A 20,338-nucleotide genomic window follows, 5' to 3' on the forward strand; every position below is an offset into this window, starting at 1 on the left:
CCTCGATGTTGTGCCGACCTGTGAACTATTCTATGTTCGTTCCCCTACACTATCCCAAAATCAACCATGCGCTTATCTAAGGATTGTTTAAATCTCCCTAATGTGGCTGAGTTGACTACCTTAGCAGGTAGGGCATTCCACGCCCTTACCACTCTCTGCATAAAGAACTTGCCTCTGACATCTGTCTTAAATCTATCACCCTTCAATTTGTACAGGTTGTAGGGGGACTTGGATAAACTGCAGAATTGGGCTGAGAGGTGGCAAATGGAGTTCAATGCAGCTAAATGTGAGGTGATTCACTTTGGGAAACTGACGTCACCATCCTAAGAAAACGTCTTTCACTGTCTCCCCTATCTAATCCTCCTGATCATCTTATATATCTCTATCAAATCCCCTCTTAGCCTTCTTCTTTCCAATGAGAACAGACCCAAGTCTCTCAGCCTTTCCCCATAAGACCCTCCCTCCAGACCAGGCAACAACCTGGTAAATCTCCTCTGCTCCTTTTCCAATGCTTCCCACATCCTTCCTGAAATATGGGGACCAGAACTATACACAATATTCCAAGTGTGGCTGCACCAGCGTTTTGTATAGTTGCGGCATGATATTGCAGTTCCGGAACTCAATTCCTCTACCAATGAAACCTAACACACCGTATGCCTTCTTAACAGCACTATCCACCTGAGTGGCAACTTTCAGGGATCTATGCACCTGGACTCCAAGATCACTGCCTTCCTGTTATTCTTCCCAAAGTGAATCACCTCACATTTAGCTGCATTGAACTCCATTTGCCACCTCTCAGCCAAATTCTGCAGTTTATCCAAGTTCCCCTGCAACCTGTAACATTCTTCCAAATTGTCCAGCACTCCACCGACTTCAGTGTCGTCTGCAAATTTACTAATCCATCCACCTATGCCTGTGTCTAAGCCAATTAAAAAAACGACAAACCGCAGTCGTCCCAAAACAGATCCTTGTGGCACACCACTAGTAACCGGACTTCAGGCTGAATATTTTCCATAAACCACCACTCGCTGCCTTCTTTCAGAAAGCCAGTTTGTAATCCAAACTGCTAAATCACCCTCAATCCCATGCCTCTGCATTTACTTCAACAGACTACCATGTGGAACTTTATCAAAGGCTTAACAGAGGTCCACGTACACCACGTCAACTGCCCTACCCTCATCTACGTGCTTGGTAACCTTCTCAAAAAACTCTGAGGTTTGTGAGACACGACCTGCTCTTGATGAAACCATGTTGACTATCTGAAAATAAATTGTTGCTTGCTGAATGATTATAAATCCTATCTCTAATGTTCCTTTCCAAAAGCTTTCCTTCATCAGAAGTAAGGCTCACTGGTCTATAATTACCTGGGTCATCTCTGCTGCCCTTCTTGAACAAGGGCACAACATTTGCAATCCTCCACTCTGGTACTAAACCTGTAGACAATGACAACTCAAATATCAAAGCCAAAGGCTCTGCTATCTCCTCCCTCGCTTCCCAGAGAAACCTCGGATAAATCCCATCGGGCTCAGGGCACTTGTCTACTTTCACTCCTTCTAGAATTGATAACACCTGTGTGCAACTAACCTTGATCCTTTTGAGTCTAATATCTCGTACCTCATTCTTCTCCTCTACAATATTCTCCTTTTCCTGAGTGAAGACCGATGAGAGATATTCATTAACACCTCTCCAATCTCCACAGGGCCCACATTCAACTTCCCACTTCTGTCTTTGATTAGCCCTATTCCTACCCTAATCATCCTTTTATTCCTCACATACCTATAGAAAGCTTTAGGGTTCTCCTTTATGTGTTAAAGACTGCTCATGTCCTCTCTTTGCTCTTAACTCTCTCTTTAAATCCTTCCTAGCTGATCTGTAACTCTCCATCGCCTCATCTGAACCATCTTGCCTCATCATCACATAAGCCTCCTCCTTCTTTGTAACAAGAGATGCAATGTCTGTTGTAAACCACGGTTCCCTTCCCTTATCACTTCCTCCCTGCCGGACAGGACATACCTATCAAGGACACATCTGTTCCTTAAACCAGCTCCACACTTCTATTGTCCCCATCCCCTGCATTTTGCTACCCTATTCTATGCATCCTAAGTCTTGCCTAATTGCATTATAATTGCCCTTGCCCCATCAATAACTCTTGACCTGTGGCATGTTCCTATCCCTTTACATTGCTAAATGAAACCTAACTGAATTATGGTCACTCTCTCCAAAGTGCTCACCTTCCACTAAATCAAACACCTGTCCTGGTTCATTACCAAGCACCAGATCCAGTGTGACCTCCCCTCCTGTTGGCCCTTCGACATACTGTGTCAGAAAGCCCTCCTGCACACACTGGACAAAAATTGATCCATACGACGTACTGGAATGAAAGCATTTCCAGTCAATGTTGGGGAAGTTAAAGTCCCCCATAATGACCACCCTGTTCCTTTCACTCCTACCCAGAATAATTTTGCTAATCCCCTCTTCCACCTCCCTGGAACTCTGCGGAGGCCTATAAAAACACTCCAAGCAGTGTGACCTCTCCTCTCCTGTTTCTAACCTCAGCCCACATTACCTGAGTAGACGAGTCCTCATCAAAAGTTCTGTCAGCCACCGTTATACTATCCTTGACTAACAAGGCCACGCCTCTCCCTCTTTTACCGCCTTGCCTGTTCTTAATGAAAGATCAAAACCCTGGAACCTGCAACATCCATTCCTCACCCTGCTCTCTCCATGTCTCCGAAATGGCCACAACATCCAAGTCCCAGGTACCTATACGTGCTGCAAGCTCACCTATCTTATTGCGGATACTCTGGCGTTGAAGTAGACACACTTCAAATCATTTCACTGTCTGCCAGCACATTCCTGTGACCCTGAAATCCTGTCCCTGTCCTTCCTATTCTCATCCTCCTGTGCATTGCAGCTACACCCCCCGGTTCCCATCCCCTTGCTGAGCTAGTTTAAACCCACCCGAATAGCACCAGCAAATTTCCCACCCAGGATATTAGTACCCCTCTGGTTCAAGTGAAGACTGTCCTGTTTGTACAAGTCCCACCTTCCCCAGAATGAGTCCCAATTATCCAAAAACCTGAAACCCTCCCTCCTGCACCATCCTTGCAGCCAGGTGTTCAGCTGATATCTCTCCCTATTCCTTGCCTTGCTATCATGTGGCACAGGTAACAAACCAGAGATAACCACTCTATTTGTTCTAGCCCTCAGCTTCCACCCTAACTCCCTGAAATCCTGCCTTACATCCCTATCCCTCTTTCTGTGGGAGATTAGAAATGTTGTTTTTGCAGATGGGTGAGGGGGTGTAGTAGGGGGAAGGGAAGCGGAATTCTTGTAGCATGGAGCATACATAAGGCTACGACTTTAATGAATACAGAGGGTCTTTTAAAGAAAATAGTTTTAAGCTAGGAAATAACTTTAAAGTGTTGTAGTTGACCACAAGAAGAAGCAGCAGGGGTATTTCACAATAAAGCTGAAGTAAAGTGATTCCACAATGAAGTGATTCCGCAACTTGTAAACTGAATAAGAAAGTGAACAGGCTCTGTTTTGGCACGCATTTCTGCTTGATTGCAGAAGCGTCCAGTACTTAGAAGACTGTAATAAATTGTTCTTGTTTCCAAGGCTTTGTCTCAGGCTGATTGATTTGTGAGTGAGTTCTGTTTCTCACAATTGGGCGCCTCGTTCCGGGATCCAGGACTCAGACCGCTCGACACTCTTTGGATGACCGTGGAGGTGCACCTCGCTGATTTCGGTGATCTCTGACTCCCTTGCTTGTCGTTCGCGGTTTGGGCGAGTACGATCCGGACTGGGAGACCCTGGAAACAAGGCGGGCAGACGCGGCGGGTTCTGTCGGGCAGCTCTTGTGCACAAGACCCGGGTAGGGAAAGGTCTTAAAGGATATATCCGGGCAACCGGGGGCAGCGGTATTTGCTGCAAGAATTGCTGCGGGACGGGGTGCACTGAAATGACCAGGTAACTCTGTGCACAGACCAAGGTAAGAAGAGAGACCTTTTATGTCTTGCCTTGGTGGTCGGGACATGTAAAAGTATGGGGAATTGGCGATATATAAAATTAAGCATATGTCAATGGAAAACAGCCCGTGTCAGAAGGGCTAGTAGTTGAAGGGCTACTGAGGATGCCCTTCATAACTAACTTATGACCAGACGTCCAGATGAATATTCAAAAGCTAGAGGAGTCGTTGCGGAAAGCTCAAAGTGTCTGTGAGACACGGTGTCTGTGTGTGTGTGTGAGAGAGAGAAAGAGCTGTACAGCAACTAGAAAGTTTAACCCGGTGTGATTTGGTTTGAATGCACATTTGTTTGTTGGTGATTGAATGTTTCTGCTTTGTTCCCTGGAGCTTGAGATCCGGGACTGTTTTGAATCTGATTTCTACTATGGAAATTTTAACATGATTTCTTTTAAGGTTAAGGATTTTACAGATAATGAAATAAAATGTTAACTCCTGTTCTTTTTACAGGTCATGACTGCCTTACTATCAGTTTCTAACTAATCTCTTTTATCCTTCCATAAAAGTGATTTATGGAGAACAGTTGAAGTCTCAAAAAGCATATAGTTAATCAGATTAATTGGACGAGTAAGGTGTCTAGTCAGGACCCTGAAGGGGGTGTGGAAGAAGGTGACACCGGACCTCGTTAAGATTAATTAAATTAGCAACAATGGGAGGCACGGGGAGTTGGCTGGGTAACGATCGATCTGTAAATAACGTTAAAGGGGAATATATTTCACCCAACAGTCCTTTGGGGAGAATGTTGGGAAATTGGGAACACAACTCCCCGACACGGGGGAAAGATAAGGCTATAATGGTAAACTACTATTGTTGTTTTGTCTGGACTAGATAAAGTATTAAGGCGCCTGGTATTTTTTGGCCCATATTTGGGTCCGATGAGGATTGGCTGTGTCAAGGTCTTAATATATATGTCAATTGGAAAGAAGTGTACAGTCAAAAAGAGTCCGATTATGCGGCTTGTTGGATAGGGAGCGCGGGAGTAAAATTATGTCCCATGAATAGGGAGGAATCAGGGAAAGAACAGAAAAAGAATGAACAAGGGAAGCCACAATGGGATCCCTTAACGTGTTTGCCGCCCCCATATACTACTCCCCGGAACGAGCCTCCAGCTCCGAAAGTAGAACTGAGTCCAGACACAGAAATGGGAACGGACTCTGAACTAAAAGATGCAGAACCTGGGGGGGGGGGGGGGGGGGGGGGGCAGAGTCACTCGAGCCACCACACGTAAAGGAGGGGCAGAGATAATGGAAAATGTAAAATTATGTCCCTTACGAGAGGTTCCGATTGGGGAAGGTACAATCGGATATGTAAACGCTCCCTTAACTAGCAGTGAAGTTAGGGTCTTTACAAAGGAAATGAAAAGTTTAATAGAGGATCCGGTTGGACTAGCCGAACAATTAGAGCAATTCCTAGGGCCTAATTTATATACCTGGGGAGAACTGATGGCAATTTTAGGAACATTATTTTCAGGGGAAGAACGAGGTATGATTTGGAAAGCAGCTTTATAGCAATGGGAAAAGAGGCACCCAGTTGGGGAAGAAGGGGCCCCAGCAGAACAGAAATTCCCAAATATTGACCCTCATTGGGAAAATAATGACAGAGAAGATAGGGAGTCAATGCGGGATCTATGAGAAATGGGAATATTAGGAATTAAAGAGGCGGCACCAAGATCATAAAACTTTGTTAAGGTCTTTGAAGTACGACAAGAGAAGGATGGAACCCCTTCTGCATTTCTTAAAAGGCTCAAGGAGGCCACAAGGAAGTGTTTGGGAATGGATCCCGATAATCAGACAGCACAGGGACTCTTAAAGGTCCAGTTTGTAACTAAATCATGGCCGGACATACAAAAGAAATTACAGAAATTAGATGGATGGAGTGAAAGACAGATGGAAGAGCTGTTACGTGAGGCACAGAAAGTGTATGTGAAAAGGGAAGACAAGAAGCAGAAACAGAAAGCCAAAATGATGGTGGAGGCAGTAGAAGAAATAACAAAAAGGAGACTGGGATCAAGGGATAACAGGAAGAGTAGGGGAGGACACGAAAGACAAGGGTCAGATACCTGGGAAAGGAGGCAACAAACCAGAGATAACCACTCTGTTTGTTCTAACCCTCAGCTTCCACCCTAGCTCCCTGAAATCCTGCCTTACATCCCTATCTCTCTTTTTTTGTGTTTAGCACTGCTGCCTCACAGCACCAGAGCCCCCGGTTCAATTCCCTCCCCCCCCCCCTCCACCGTGTCTGTGTGGGTTTCCTCCCACAGTCCAAAGACGTGTGGGTTAGGGTGAATTGGCCAAGCTAAATTGCCCCGTAGTGTTAGGTGACGGGGAATGGGGCTGGGTGTTTTGCTCTTCGGCGGGTCGGTGTGGACTTGTTGGGCCGAAGGGCCTGTTTCCACACTGGAGGGAATCTGATCTAAAGTTCCGGAATTTATATATTGATGAACTGAAACCTGCAACCCATTCTAAAAGATGAAGGACTCAGCAGCGGTCCAGGTTTGTTCCAAATATTGCATCGGTTGCATGACACTGTGATGTTTTGCTATTAATTCTGTGTCTTATGATCCTGCAGCACAGCGACACGCAGAAGGAGCAATGCTGCAGAAGCTAATGCTTCCAAATACACCTGGGTGGGCGGGGTTTACCAGGAGGGGCGGGGTTTACAATCTGCGTTCAGAAGGGGCGGGACTTACGCGTCGCTTTGGCGGAGGAGGGCCGGGACAAGGACAAGGGGGCGTGGCCATCCCAAAGCTGGAAGTGTGCCCGCGGCCTGTTTTCTCCACTGGAGTCTCGGCTGCAGCAAGTATGGTAAAGCTTTATCAATATTTCCTTTTACAGAGTTTGTATTTAATAACCAGTAATGGCTACTCAATATCATCATAAAGTCCCAAAATGCAATTCATTTCAACCCATAACAGATTAGCACTAAGAGTTAATTTTCCAACAGCCTCGGCACTAAAATGGTCTCACAAGGGAACGGCTGTGAATGTTATCACTTGGTGTCCTGTTCACACAGATTCACTGATGCTGAGGCAATTGTTCTTAATTGCCTCACAGCATCCTGTTATCGCTTGGTGAGCCCAGGTGTTCCTATCTTTAAGTTCTCTCCTCTTTCTGAGCCTTCCTGCCTGTTTATTTTCTAGTGCAGTAAATGTATTCAATAATTCAGCATTACATTTTAGTCTGAATGTTTAAAGACAAGTTTTAAGGCTATAGACTTTCTCACCCAGATGCCCACACCCTCATTCCTCCCTTTGATTGCACCGCGATCACTGAAAGAGAAGGCTAATCCAAACGAATGCCCTTCAAGGTGGTCCAGCCATCAACATCCTGCAGAGTGGCACCACCATCTTCGCAGCTCATCTGGTCATTTTATCATCGCCATCGACATGTGTGGGTGAACCATCGGATCGCAAAAGCAGCATCTTTTGGGGCAAATCTATATCACTAAGGGACCTCATAAGCCTAGCAATTAAATACCTAACAATACCAATACCGACAAACAGACATCGCTAAATTGATAAGCCAATTGTACCATCAGCCCGTTCTGCAGTTTCCCCAACTGGTCCCTTCAGTCATTCTGGATCTCTGCTTGTGTCTTAGTTAATATTGCCAGTGAGATCGGGAATGCCCATAGTGCATTTATCTTGGACAATGGTGCAGACCTCACCCTCCCGGGCGAGTATATAGTCTAAGGCATACTGATTCTGCACAGAGTAAAGACACAGGTCAGATAATCCCAGTTTACTCTGTTTCAGAGCCTCTTTAGTCTTATTTCTTCGAATGGTCAGGCCGCAAAAGAGGGAATTGCGGTTCTTTTAACTTGTCACTCCTGCCGATCCTTCCAACCTCAGGGTACTCTGGATTCCCCAGCCTATCGGGTGTCCTGTATTGTCACCCAGTCCCTTGGGATCCTTCCAGTTGGAGCAAGGTTGGCTGAGACCGACCGCTGCATCCTCCTCAGATGGAGGTTCCATCGACTTGTCCACCGGCCAGGACAAGGTACTGTTGTGGGGACAAGGGCTCCGATGGTGACCTTATGAGGGACATCTTTGCCATCCAGGACAAGGACATTGGTAGCTTTACCTTTACCTTAAGAAATAATAGTCTGGTTTGGTGTATATTAGGGAGAGTTTGTCAAAATAGGTTACTGAAATGTTACAGCAGGGGGTCTGGTCAGATCTACAGGAGTAAAGGGTCGACGTTTTAGATTAGATTAGATTAGATTACTTACAGTGTGGAAGCAGTGATGAATAGATTGGAATCGGAGACTGGGGACAGGCAAGTAAGTCATCTCCCGATAGAGAGGAGTAACATACTACTGCCTCTGGGGTGAATAGCGTTCTGTGGGCCTGTATAAATATGTTATTTGTGGATTGAGGAGTTTCCCCTATCAGTCCACACCGCCCCGCCGAAGCGCAACCCACCCATACCCCTACACATCTACCCCTTAGCTAACACTACGGGCAATTTACCATGGCCAATTCACCTGACCTGCACATCTTTGGACTGTGGGAGGAAACTGGAGCACCCGGAGGAAACCCACGCAGACACGTGGCGAATGTGCAAGCTCCACGCAGTCAGTCGCCTGAGGCAGGAATTGAACCCGGGTCTCTGGAGCTGTGTGGCAGCAGTGCTAAGCACTGTGCCACCGTACCGCCCACGGTCCTCAGAATGCTGTTCCCATTGGGCTCTTCTTTAGCTCTATTGTGTATGGTTTTGGTGACAGTATCAGGTTCTGAAAAGAGAAAAGGCCTATAAATGCACAAGGGAAGGGTTCCGTTCCAGGTCCATGTGCCGCATAAGGCCTGCTGTACCCCAGCCAGTGTTACACCAGCTGTTTGTATACACAGACCGGAGGTATTGGAAAGTGATATTTCTCTTCATGGGGTCGACAGTAGGAAGTCTGATGAATAGATTGGAATCGGGGACTGGGGACGGGGCAAGTAAGTCATCTCCCGATAGAGAGGAGTAACATACTACTGCCTCTGGGGTGAAGAGCGTTCTGTGGGCCTGTATAAATAAGTTGTTTGTGGATTGAGGAGTTTCCCCTATCAGGCTTCTCTTTTCTCGAGTCGGCCTGTCCTACAAAAAGGGACTATGTTCCTGGGCATATGTACCATAATAACAGGGTTGATCATTTTTATCTTCACTAGGCTTGCGTCTGCAGGTAAAATCAAAAAAACATGGTAACGACATGATAACTCTCACTGATTTCTACTGTCCAGATGGACAATCTGGTCTTTCTGATGTAAGAGTCCATTGCAATAATCAATCTTCATCACATTCCACACGTCAAAGGCGTCTGGTCCGGTGCACTGGACGACATCTCCTCAGTATGGGTGGTGGATAATCTCTGATTATTCCTGGTCGCATCCATAGTTAGTGGCTTTCCACATCAGGATGTTGTACGTGATCAGAAAGGTGAGGAGATAAGCGATCCCCCACATGTCCCTCCTCTTAGTTCAAGTATCTGTAATAAGATTAAAATTAGAACAACAGCAAAATTCAAAACCCAAATGGACAGGGTCCACTCCTTTTGTTGGGATTCCAGGATTCTCTCCTCCTCTACCCCACTTTTGATTGGTGCGGTCAATCAATTTACAATGGTGCAGTTGGACCCAAGCTGAGCGCCCAGCGACTGGGACCGCCGTAGGGGTGGGAAGTAAAACCTGGAAGGTGCCATCCCAACGAGGTTGGAGACCTTTGCCAGTCCAGTTCTTGACGAGCACCAATGAACCAGGCTCTACCCGTGACGAGGCTGATCGGGAGGGAACATCGCTGTAGGCCGCACGCTCCCGGGAATGAAAGGCACACATAACATTAGTTAGAGCAAGAACATAACCAATGATTGATTTGGTCATGTGGTGGAAGTGGACTCAGAAGGGAGTCGAATCGTTCCAAGGGGTACGGAGGCAGTGACCAGAGAAACTCTCAGCTGGAGACAGTCGTGTCTTGCCCGCAGACATGGATCACATCTGGAATAAGGCCACAGGGATTAGCATAACCAGGAGAGGCCACTCTCTGCCATTAATTTGGCAAGTTTAGTCTTGCATCTGGTTAAAACATTCAACAAGGTCGGCCGCCTGAGGATGATAAGCACCATGCAGTTGCTGACAAATACAAAGCTGGGAACAGAGTTCTCCGTTAATATTACCTACAAAGTGTGGTCCATTGTCTGAGCTTATGCACGCAGGTATACTGAAGTGGGGAATTATTTCCTTAAACAAAATCTTCACCACAGTCTCAGCAGTAGCGTTAGGAGGAGGTTAGGCTTCAATCCACTTACAAAAGACATCAACAATAAGCAAAACATATTTATAGTAACTCAACTCATTTCTCCAACTCAATGAAGTCCAGTTGAAGTGTCTCCAAGGGACCCTCCAGCAAGGGAGTTCTCGTAGAGATACTTGAACTAAGAGGTGGGGGATCGCCTACCCACTGACCTGTTTGATCACGTACAACATCCTGATTGGGAAAGCCACTGACTGAGTATCGATGCGATCTGGAATGATCTGAGATTATCCTGGTGTCATTTGGTGCACCAGATCAGACGCTTTCAACATGGAGTCGCTTGAGCGATGGCGTGAGCTGCCAGAGGAAGTGGTGGGTGCTGATACGATGACAAGTTAAAAGGCTCCTGGATGGTCATATGAATATGAAGGGTTCAGATGGGTCAGGGCCAAGTGATGGCAAATGCGACTGGAGTCATAGAGATGTACAGCACAGAAACAGACCCTTCGGTCCAACCCGTCCTTGTTCGCGCGGAGTGAGAACAGAGGGGGAGAGAGAGTGGGATGGTGCTTTCAATTTTGTGGAATAACAAAAGACAAGAATATTCCACAGAAAGTAGAATTGCTTGTTCAGAATTTCTACCCTGGTCTGATAGTGATAATTTTTATAATCCCTTTTTGCACAGTATTTGAAGATCTGAAGTCGAAAGATTCAAAATCAACAGATGAAGGGCTTATGCCCGAAACGTTGACTCTCCTGCTCCTTGGATGCTGCCTGACCTGTTGTGCTTTTCCAGCGCCACACATTTCGACTCTGACTGTCCAGCGTCTGCAGTTCTCACTTTGACGTCAATGTCTGACAGTCACTCAATCCATCGGGACCGCAATAATTTTCAACTATGATTCTGTGAGAAGGAGCAAAGCTTTTTGGTTCCTGTTTGAGTACGTTTTCAGTATCAGTGGGACTGGATGAGACACCCTACTGTTGCAGCGCACTGAGTGTGGAGCCTGAAACAATTATACAGCTGGGAAAGAGGAATTGACGGCAGGGAGGGGCTGTATGCGTGTTTGTGTGTAACTGAAGCTTCAGCCATGGAGAAAACAGAGGAATCGCACCTTTTGGAGAAACAATGGAAGTGTGGTGACTGCGGGAAAAGTTTCTGTTACCCTGGACTCTCATTGGCACAGCCACACTGGGGAGAGGCCATTCCCCTGCCCCGAGTGTGGGAAGGCCTTCAGCAATTCCTCTACCCTGCTGACCCACCAATGGGTTCACACAGGTGAGGGGCCCTTCAGCTGCCCAGAGTGTGGGAAGTGCTTTACCCAGGTCTCAACCGTGCTGACCCACCGGCAGGTTCACACCAGGAAGAGGCCGTTCACCTGCTGTCAGTGCAGGAAGGATTACACCTGCTCCTCTGCCCTGCGGAGGCACCAGCAAGTTCACCTGTAGGGGAATTGAAACAGTGATGGCCAAGTTGCATCCTTGGATTGAAATTGCTGAGTGAGGCAATACTTCTTCCGGGTTACAGCTGTACCAAGGATCCAATTACAAAGGGAAGACTGGATGCTAACCATTAGTAAAGAATGTGAGGTGGGGGAAGTGTATGTGCTTTGACCTTGAGCTGTTTAAAACGCAGCTACTTTTTCTCTGCCTTTTTGCAGGGGGGGATCTGAAGCTGTAACAAAGTTGGGTCGCAATAAAGGTTCCCTGAACTTACCGCCAGGCTCAGACTCTCATTGAAAGCTTTGACCTCCAAGAGGTTTTTGTTTTAAAGCTGATCAGTTCTTTCAGCCTCCTGCACTAAGCTTCCAATGTTGTCTATCAGATGGAGCAGTGAATGAGGAGCCAGTATCATTAGAAATTGTGAATTTTTCAGGATTGTAGAGTGCATCATTTCATCGGCATTGTAAAGTTTACTGGCAGCATCGGGAGGTGTGGGCTGTGTTCAGTGGAAACGATATGGAGGAGCCGGTGGTGGACTTGGCCTGGGTAAAGTGAAAAATCACACAACACCAGGTTATCGTCCAACAGGTTTATTTGGAAGCACTAGCTTTCGGAGCGCTGCTCCTTCACCGGGTCGCTGTGGAGCAGGTTCAAAAGACACAGAATTTATAGCAAAAGCTCATAGTGTCATGCAACTGATAGGATATACTGAACAAACCTAGATTGCTGTTAAGTCTTCCATCTTTGAGAATGGATTGCAGGTTTTGGTTCATTAATCTGTAAATCCCAGAACATCTTTTAAGTTACGTTCTTGAGATGACTTAAGGTTTTATTTTTAAAAAGGCTGACAGTTCAGACAATGCATGAAAGGTGTGACGTTCGAGTCTGTCACACCCCAATCTTGGATCAGACTGGTTCTATTTCCAAAGTAGGAATTTATAAAATATTACATGGATTGACTGCCTGCAGTTTCTGCACTTTTTGAGCAAAGTAGAATGTACCTGCAAATAATTCTGCCAATTCAAATTCACTTCTTGGAGTTATTTGTGTGTGTGCATGTGAGTTTGTGTGCATGCTTTGTAAAGAGTATAAGCCTGTGAGAGTGTTGGGGGGGTGTATGTGTGTGTATATGTATGAGAGAAGTATGAATAAAAGCAAGGGGTTGCATTTTGCTGAAACAAGGAAGGGCGGACCTATACAGGTAATGGTAGGGCCTTGAGCCTTGTTGGAGAACAGAGACATGGGAAGATTCAGGTGCATAGCTGCATCACTGGGAGACAGGGTGGTTAGGAAGGCGTTTAGCATACTTGCCTTCATTGTTCACCCCATTGAGTATAGGGGATGGGACATCATGTTGAGGTTGTACAGGATGTTGGTGAGGCCACTTTTAGAGTACTGAGTACAGTTCTGGTGGCCCTGTAATAGGACGAATACTATTAGAGAGGGTTTGGTAAAGATTTACCAAGACATTGCCAGGACTGGAGGGTTTGAGTTATAAAGAGAGACTGGGACACTTTTCACTTAAGTGCAAGAGGTTGAGTGGTGATGTCATTGAGATTTATAAAACCATGAGGAGTGGAGGTAAGGTGAATAGCAAAGGGCTCTTCCTTAGTGTAGTGGTGCTCAAAACTAGGAGGCATAGTTTTAAAGGTGAGGGGAGAGAGATTTAAAAGGAGCCTGAGGGACAACGTTTTGGTACAGGGTGGTTTGCATATGGATTGAACTTGCTGAGGAAGTGGTAGATGTGGGGACATTTACAACATTTAAATGACATTCGGATGGGTACATGAATAGAAAGGTTTAGAGGGATATGGGCCAAATGTAAGTAAGTGGGACTAGTTATTTTGGGAATTGGACGAGTTGGACCGAAGGGTCTATTTCTGTGTTGTCTGCCTCTCTGAACCAGAAGTGATCTTATTGAAACCAGTAGAATTCTGAAAGGGGTTTGACAGGATAGATGCTGATCAAATGCTCCTTTGTGGTGGGAGTCATAGAATCCCAACAATGTGGAATCAGGCCATTCGGCCCATCTACTCCACACGGGCCCTCTGAAGAGCATCCCGCCCATACCTAACCCCTTTTTCCATATTTCTCATGGCTAATCCACCCTAACCTACACTCTAAAATACAGAGGAGGAAGTATTGGATGTCTTGAAACAGAAAGGTGGATAAATCCCCAGGACCTGATCAGGTGTAGCCTAGAGCTCCATGGGAAGCTAGAGAAGTGATTGCTGGGCCTGTTGCTGAGATATTATCATCAATAGTCACAGGTGAGGTGCCGGAAGACTGGAGCTTGGCTAACATGGTTCTACTGTTTAAGAAGGGTGGTAGACCAGTAAGCCTGATGTCATTGGTGGGCAAGTTGTTGGAGGGAGTCCTGAGGGACAGGATGTACATGTATTTGGAAAGGCAAGGACTGATTAGGGATCGTCAAATGACATTGTGCGTGGGAAATCATGTCTCACAAACTTGATTTAGTTTTTCTGAAGAAGTAACAGAGAGGATAGATGAGGGCAGAGCAGTAGATGTGATTTATATGGACTTCAGTAAGGCATTCAACAAGGTTCCCCATGGGACACTGATTAGCAAGGTTAGATCTCACAGAATACAGGGAGAACTAGCCATTTGGATACAGAACGGGCTCAAAGGTAGAAGACAGAGGGTGGTGGTGGAGGGTTGTTTTTCGGACTGGAGGCCTGTGACCAGTGGAGTGCCACAAGGATCGGTCCTGGGCCCTCTACTTTTTGTCATTTACATAAATGATTTAGATGCGAGCGTAAGAGGTACAGTTAGTAAGTTTGCAGATGACACCAAAATTGGAGGTGTAGTGGACAGTGAAGAGGGTTACCTCAGATTACAACAGGATCTGGACCCGATGGGCTGAGAAATGTCAAATGAAGTTTAATTCAGATAAATGCGAGGTGCTGCATTTTGGGAAAGCAAATCTGAGCAGGACTTATTTACTTAATAGTAAGGTCCTAGGGAGTGTTGCTGAACAAAGAAACCTTGGAGTGCAGGTTCATAGCTCCTTGAAAGTGGAGTTGTAGGTAGATAGGATAGTGAAGAAGGCATTTGGTATACTTTCCTTTATTGGTCAGAGTATTGAGTACAGAAGTTGGGAGGTCATGTTGTGGCTGTACAGGACATTGGTTAGGCCACTGTTGGAATATTGCATGCAATTCTAGTCTCCTTCCTATCAGAAAGATGTTGTGAAACTTGAAAGGGTTCAGAAAAGATTTACAAGGATGTTGCCAGGGTTGGACGATTTGAGTTATAGTGAGAGGCTGAACAGGCTGGGGCTCTTTTCCCTGGAGCGTCGGAGGCTGAAGGGTGACCTTATAGAGGTTTACAAAATTATGAGAGGCATGGATAGTTTAAATAGACCAAGTCTTTTCCCTGGGGTCGGGGAGTCCAGAACTAGAGGGCATAGGTTTAGGGTGAGAGGGGAAAGATATAAAATATACCGAAGGGGCAACATTTTCATGCAGAGGGTGGTACGTGAATGAAATGAGCTGCCAGAGAATGTGGTGGAGGCTGGTACAATTGCAACATTTAAGAGGCATTTAGATGGGTATATGAATAGGAAGGATATGGGCCAGGTGCTGGCAGGTGGGACGAGATTGGATTGGGATATCTGGTCAGCATGGACGGGTTGGACCAAAGGGTCTGTTTCCATGCTGTACATCTCTATGACTCTAAAAGCAAGTTGTAGACAAGTAAAAAGGCTGACCAGGCAAGGAGGTGGTTAACAACCTCAGGGCATCCCTCTTAAACCATGCATCTTGTTTGTTTATAAATTAAACATGCTCCAGCTCTTTTCCTATCTGCTTACTGGAAATCTGGGTGACACCAGGTTTGTAATACAGTACTAACCATTCCCTCCTTGCCCATGTGTGTACAATAATGCACATAATCAATTGAAATAGGCAGCAGCAAAGAAGGAACACAAAGTAGTCCATCAGGGGTCACCCACATTTCGGTTTGAGAATTGAGGGAGAATCCTATTTGAGGCCATAGTTTGTTCTGTTCAGCAGGGGGCCACCCCTGTGATTTCAGTCCCATACCCAGGCCTGGCGTACCTGTCCCCATATTGTCTCTATCTGGGTTTTGCTGGGGACCCAATGGGACCAGAAGTTTGGGGTGTCAGGCTGCCTGCTTGGCAGCAGCATCCATCTGCTCATTCCTTTGGAGACTGTATCCATTGCCTCAGCATGAGCTGAACATCTTGATAGCTGCCAGATTGATTGGACAAAACAGCATTACTATTCGTCTGCCCCGTGGGGGTTACAAATCCTCTATGTTCCCACAAGTCTCTGTAATCATGGGTCACACCAAAAGCACAGTGAGAGTTGAAGATCTCAACACTGGGAGGGGTCTCTCAGTTCCAAGATCGGTCAAAAGAACACTAGGATTATGGTTTGCTTCAGCAAGGTTTCACACTTTAATTTGTAACGGCCGGGCAAAGATTTGTCCAACAACACAGATATTAAAAGATTCTGTGTTCCTTGGAGAAACTGCGTGATTAACTTGGAATAAAATATCAATTTTCATATGTTTCTTAAGAGACAGTACAGTCTTAATTACAGAGTAAATCCAATAAAATTACATAATGGACAACAGGTTAACCCAATGATATTTCCTGGGAAATAATGTTGTTTCACACGCATTATCTCCTCATACCTGTGCTTCAAGGTTAGCTAGGATGGTCAGTAATGTTCTATCTAGCTGAATTAGATCCATACTATGAAGAAGGCATTGTTTGCTTAATCTGTGATTCAGTTAGCTCAGGAATGCAGAAATGCAGCTTTTAGCCATTTTAAACACAGTGTTAATGTGTAGCCTGAAGCCATGTTGTTATATTACTTTATATTGAGATGCTATTTTGTGGTTAATAAAAGCTCCTGACAACAGCCTAAATCCAGGTATTCGATCCTCATCTGGTATAGACCTGCTCCGTCACTCAAAACAAAACTAGATTTACAATTTAAAGCCATACGTGCTATTCTGCTAAATTAATCCAGTTGATTTGTTTTTGTTTAAAAATGTGAAAACCTCATGAACAGTTCTTCCAGTTAATCACTGGATATTCAAATTTCTCTTCAAATTAAAGATCATAACAAAACTGGGTGTCATTGTGGGATTTTGAATCTGGAGGGTGTGCTTGTGAAGGTTGAATGAACAATATTTCAAAGTGAATGTTATCGTGTTCAGTACTAAGACTTTCTGGAGATGAAAAATTTGCCCTTGTGTGTTTTGCAACACTTAACCAAGGTCAGTTCCAGAGAATATGCAGTCATGTTGATCCGAGAGTTAAGAGCTGGCACAAACATCAGAAATAATGGAGGCAGGAGCACAGCAATTAGAGTCAGAAAGTTAGCCAAAAATATAAAAACAGGAAGAAAAGTTTCATCAGCTTTTCTTAAAAAAAGTTAAGAAAAGAAAGTGTTGGTTCTGTAGAAAATGAGTCTGGGGATTCAATAACGGAGGATAAAGGGATGGTAGATGAATTGAAAAGAGCTTGAATCTGTCCACTAGAGAGGATACAAGTAACACCCTAGAACTAGCTGGAAATCAGGAATTGAAAGGGAAGGAGGAACTGAAGACAGTTACAATTACCAGGGAAGTAGTATTGAGTAAACTGTTGGAACTACGAGTTCACAAGTCCCAGTTGGCCAAAGTATTTCATTCTAGACTCTTAAAGAAAAATTAGCTGGTGATATAGTTAATGCATTGGTTTTAATTTTCCAAATGTCATTAGTTTCAGGGGAGGTTTCTTTAGATTGGAAAACTCCTTCCTTCAAAAAGGCAGACCGAGAACAGGAAACTGCAGACCATTTACCTTAACATATGCCATAGGGAAAATGTTCAAAGCTATGATTAAAGATGTGATGACAGGGCACTTGTATAAGTTCAGGCAGCGTGAATCTGTTTTTGTCATTGGGAAATAATGTAATAATGTTTTGAAGAACTGCCTCTCCGCACTGCGACTGAGCTGATAAATCTCATCCTAGTTTCAAACTTCCAGCTCAGCACTGTCCCCATGACTTGTCCGACCTGCCTATCTCCTTTTCCTGGATCAATGGTGCTGGAAGAGCACAGCAGTTCAGGCAGCATCCGAGGAGCTTCAGCAAAATCGACGTTTCGGGCAAAAGCCCTTCATCAGGAATAAAGGCAGAGAGCCTGAAGCGTGGAGAGATAAGCTAGAGGAGGGTGGGGGTGGGGAGAGAGTAGCATAGAGTACAATGGATGAGTGGGGGAGGAGATGAAGGTGATAGGTCAGGGAGGAGAGGGTGGAGTGGATAGGTGAAAAAGGAGATAGGCAGGTAGGACAAGTCCGGACAAGTCAAGGGGACTGGAAGTTTGAAACTAGGATGAGGTGGAGGAAGGGGAAATGAGGAAACTGTTGAAGTCCACATTGATGCCCTGGGGTTGAAGTGTTCCGAGGCGGAAGATGAGGCGTTCTTCCACCAGGCATCGGCGGTGACGGAGTGGCGGTGAAGGAGGCCCAGGACCTCCATGTCCTCGGCAGAGTGGGAGGGGGAGTTGAAATGTTGGGCCACGGGGCGGTTTGGTTGATTAGTGCGGGTGTCTCGGAGATGTTCCCTAAAGCGTTCTGCTCGGAGGTGCCCAGTCTCCCCAATGTAGAGGAGACCGCCTCGGGAGCAACGGATACAATAAATGTTATTAGTGGATGTGCAGGTAAAATTTTGATGGATATGGAAGGCTCCTTTAGGGCCTTGGATAGAGGTGAGGGAGGAGGTGTGGGCACAGGTTTTACAGTTCCTGCGGTGGTAGGGGCAAGTGCCAGGATGGGAGGGTGGGTCGTAGGGGGGCGTGGACCTGACTACGTAGTCACAGAGGGAACGGTCTTTGTGGAAGGCAGAAAGGGGTGGGGAGGGAAATATATCCCTGGTGGTGGGGTCTTTTTGGAGGTGGCGGAAATGTTGGCGGATGATTTGGTTTATGCGGAGGTTTGTAGGGTGGAAGGTGAGCACCAGGGGCGTTCTGTCCTTGTTACGGTTGGAGGGGTGGGGTCTGAGGGCAGAGGTGCGGGATGTGGACGAGATGCGTTGGAGGGCATCTTTCACCACGTGGGAAGGGAAATTGCGGTCTCTAAAGAAGGAGGCCATCTGGTGTGTTCTGTGGTGGAACTAATCCTCCTGGGAGCAGATACGGCGGAGGCGGAGGAATTGGGAATACGGGATGACAATTTTGCAAGAGATAGGGTGGGAAGAGGTGTAATCCAGGTAGCTGTGGGAGTCGGTGGGTTTGTAGAAAATGTCAGTGTCAAGTCGGTCGTCACTAATGGAGATGGAGAGGTCCAGGAAGGGGAGGGAGGTGTCAGAGATGGTCCAGGTAAATTTAAGGTCAGGGTGGAATGTGTTGGTGAAGTTGATGAATTGCTCAACCTCCTCGTGGGAGCACGAGGTGGCGCCAATGCAGTCATCAATGTAGCGGAGGAAGAGGTGGGGAGTTGTGCCGGTGAAATTACGGAAGATCGACTCTTCTACGTAGCCAACAAAGAGACAGGCATAGCGAGGGCCCATACGTGTGCCCATGGCTACCCCTTTGGTCTGGAGGAAGTGGGAGGATTCAAAGGAGAAATTGTTAAGGGTGAGGACCAGTTCGGCCAAACGAATGAGAGTGTCGGTGGAAGGGTACTGTTGGGGACGTCTGGAGAGGAAAAAAACAGAGGGCTCGGAGGCCCTGGTCATGGTGGATGGAGGTGTAGAGGGATTGGATATCCATGGTGAAGATGAGGCGTTGGGGGCCGGGGAAATGGAAGTCTCCCATCCACAGCTTCTAACCATCACCTCAGGAGATCTCCCACCCACCGCTTCCAACCTCATAGTCCGGGAACCACGCACTGCCCGGTTCTACCTCCTTCCCAAGATCCACAAGCCTGACCACCCTGGCCGACCCATTGTCTCAGCATGCTCCTGCCCCACTGAAGTTATCTCTACCTACCTCGACACTGTCCTATCCCCCCTAGTCCAGGAACTCCCCACATACGTTCGAGACAGCACCCACGCCCTCCACCTCCTCCAAGACTTCCGTTTCCCTGGCCCCCAACGCCTCATCTTCACCATGGATATCCAATCCCTCTACACCTCCATCCGCCATGATCTTGGATGCTGCCTGAACTGCTGTACTCTTCCAGCACCACTGATCCAGAATCTGGTTTCCAGCATCTGCAGTCATTGTTTTTACCACCTTGATGAATCTCCAGTGCCGACAGGGAATGAAAGCCCTTCCCCCATTCCCCACATTTCCACAGCTTCTCCGCGGTTCTGGTATCCTTTTAGCTCCCTGTTTCTGATGAACAAGTGAAAGTGTGATCATACTCAGGAAACGTGTACAGTCACCACCTACTGCGAATAGTGTAATGTTTCTCCATCTGTGTATCTGTTTACAGCTCCTTCCCACAGACAGCTCACTGGGGCACACTCTCTCCCAACAAGGGGAAAAGCCATACAAATGTTGAAGAGTCAGACAAAATGCGGAAGCAATAAAATGTCGAAACACAGGGGAAAAAAAATTGTGGCCCCCTGTTGGCATTTGGACACTTAAAATCTGTCAGAAACACCAACATCCCAAAGAGCATACTGCGCATGTTTGTCGGTGTCAGCAACACATT

The 20,338-nt window shown here is 46.3% G+C and overlaps 1 protein-coding gene across 1 annotated transcript in view; it reads right to left on the reverse strand.

The window, feature by feature from the left end:
- Nucleotides 1-20,338, reverse strand: part of LOC148144064 (uncharacterized) — a 186,034-nt gene that overhangs the window by 124,866 nt on the left and 40,830 nt on the right. The gene's annotated exons all lie outside the window — the stretch shown is intronic.

Source organism: Chiloscyllium plagiosum, unplaced genomic scaffold (genome assembly GCF_037043375.1).
Source record: "Chiloscyllium plagiosum isolate Xiang-an unplaced genomic scaffold, Cpla_swu_hap1 HiC_scaffold_27, whole genome shotgun sequence".
Taxonomy (NCBI): Eukaryota; Metazoa; Chordata; class Chondrichthyes; order Orectolobiformes; family Hemiscylliidae; genus Chiloscyllium; species Chiloscyllium plagiosum.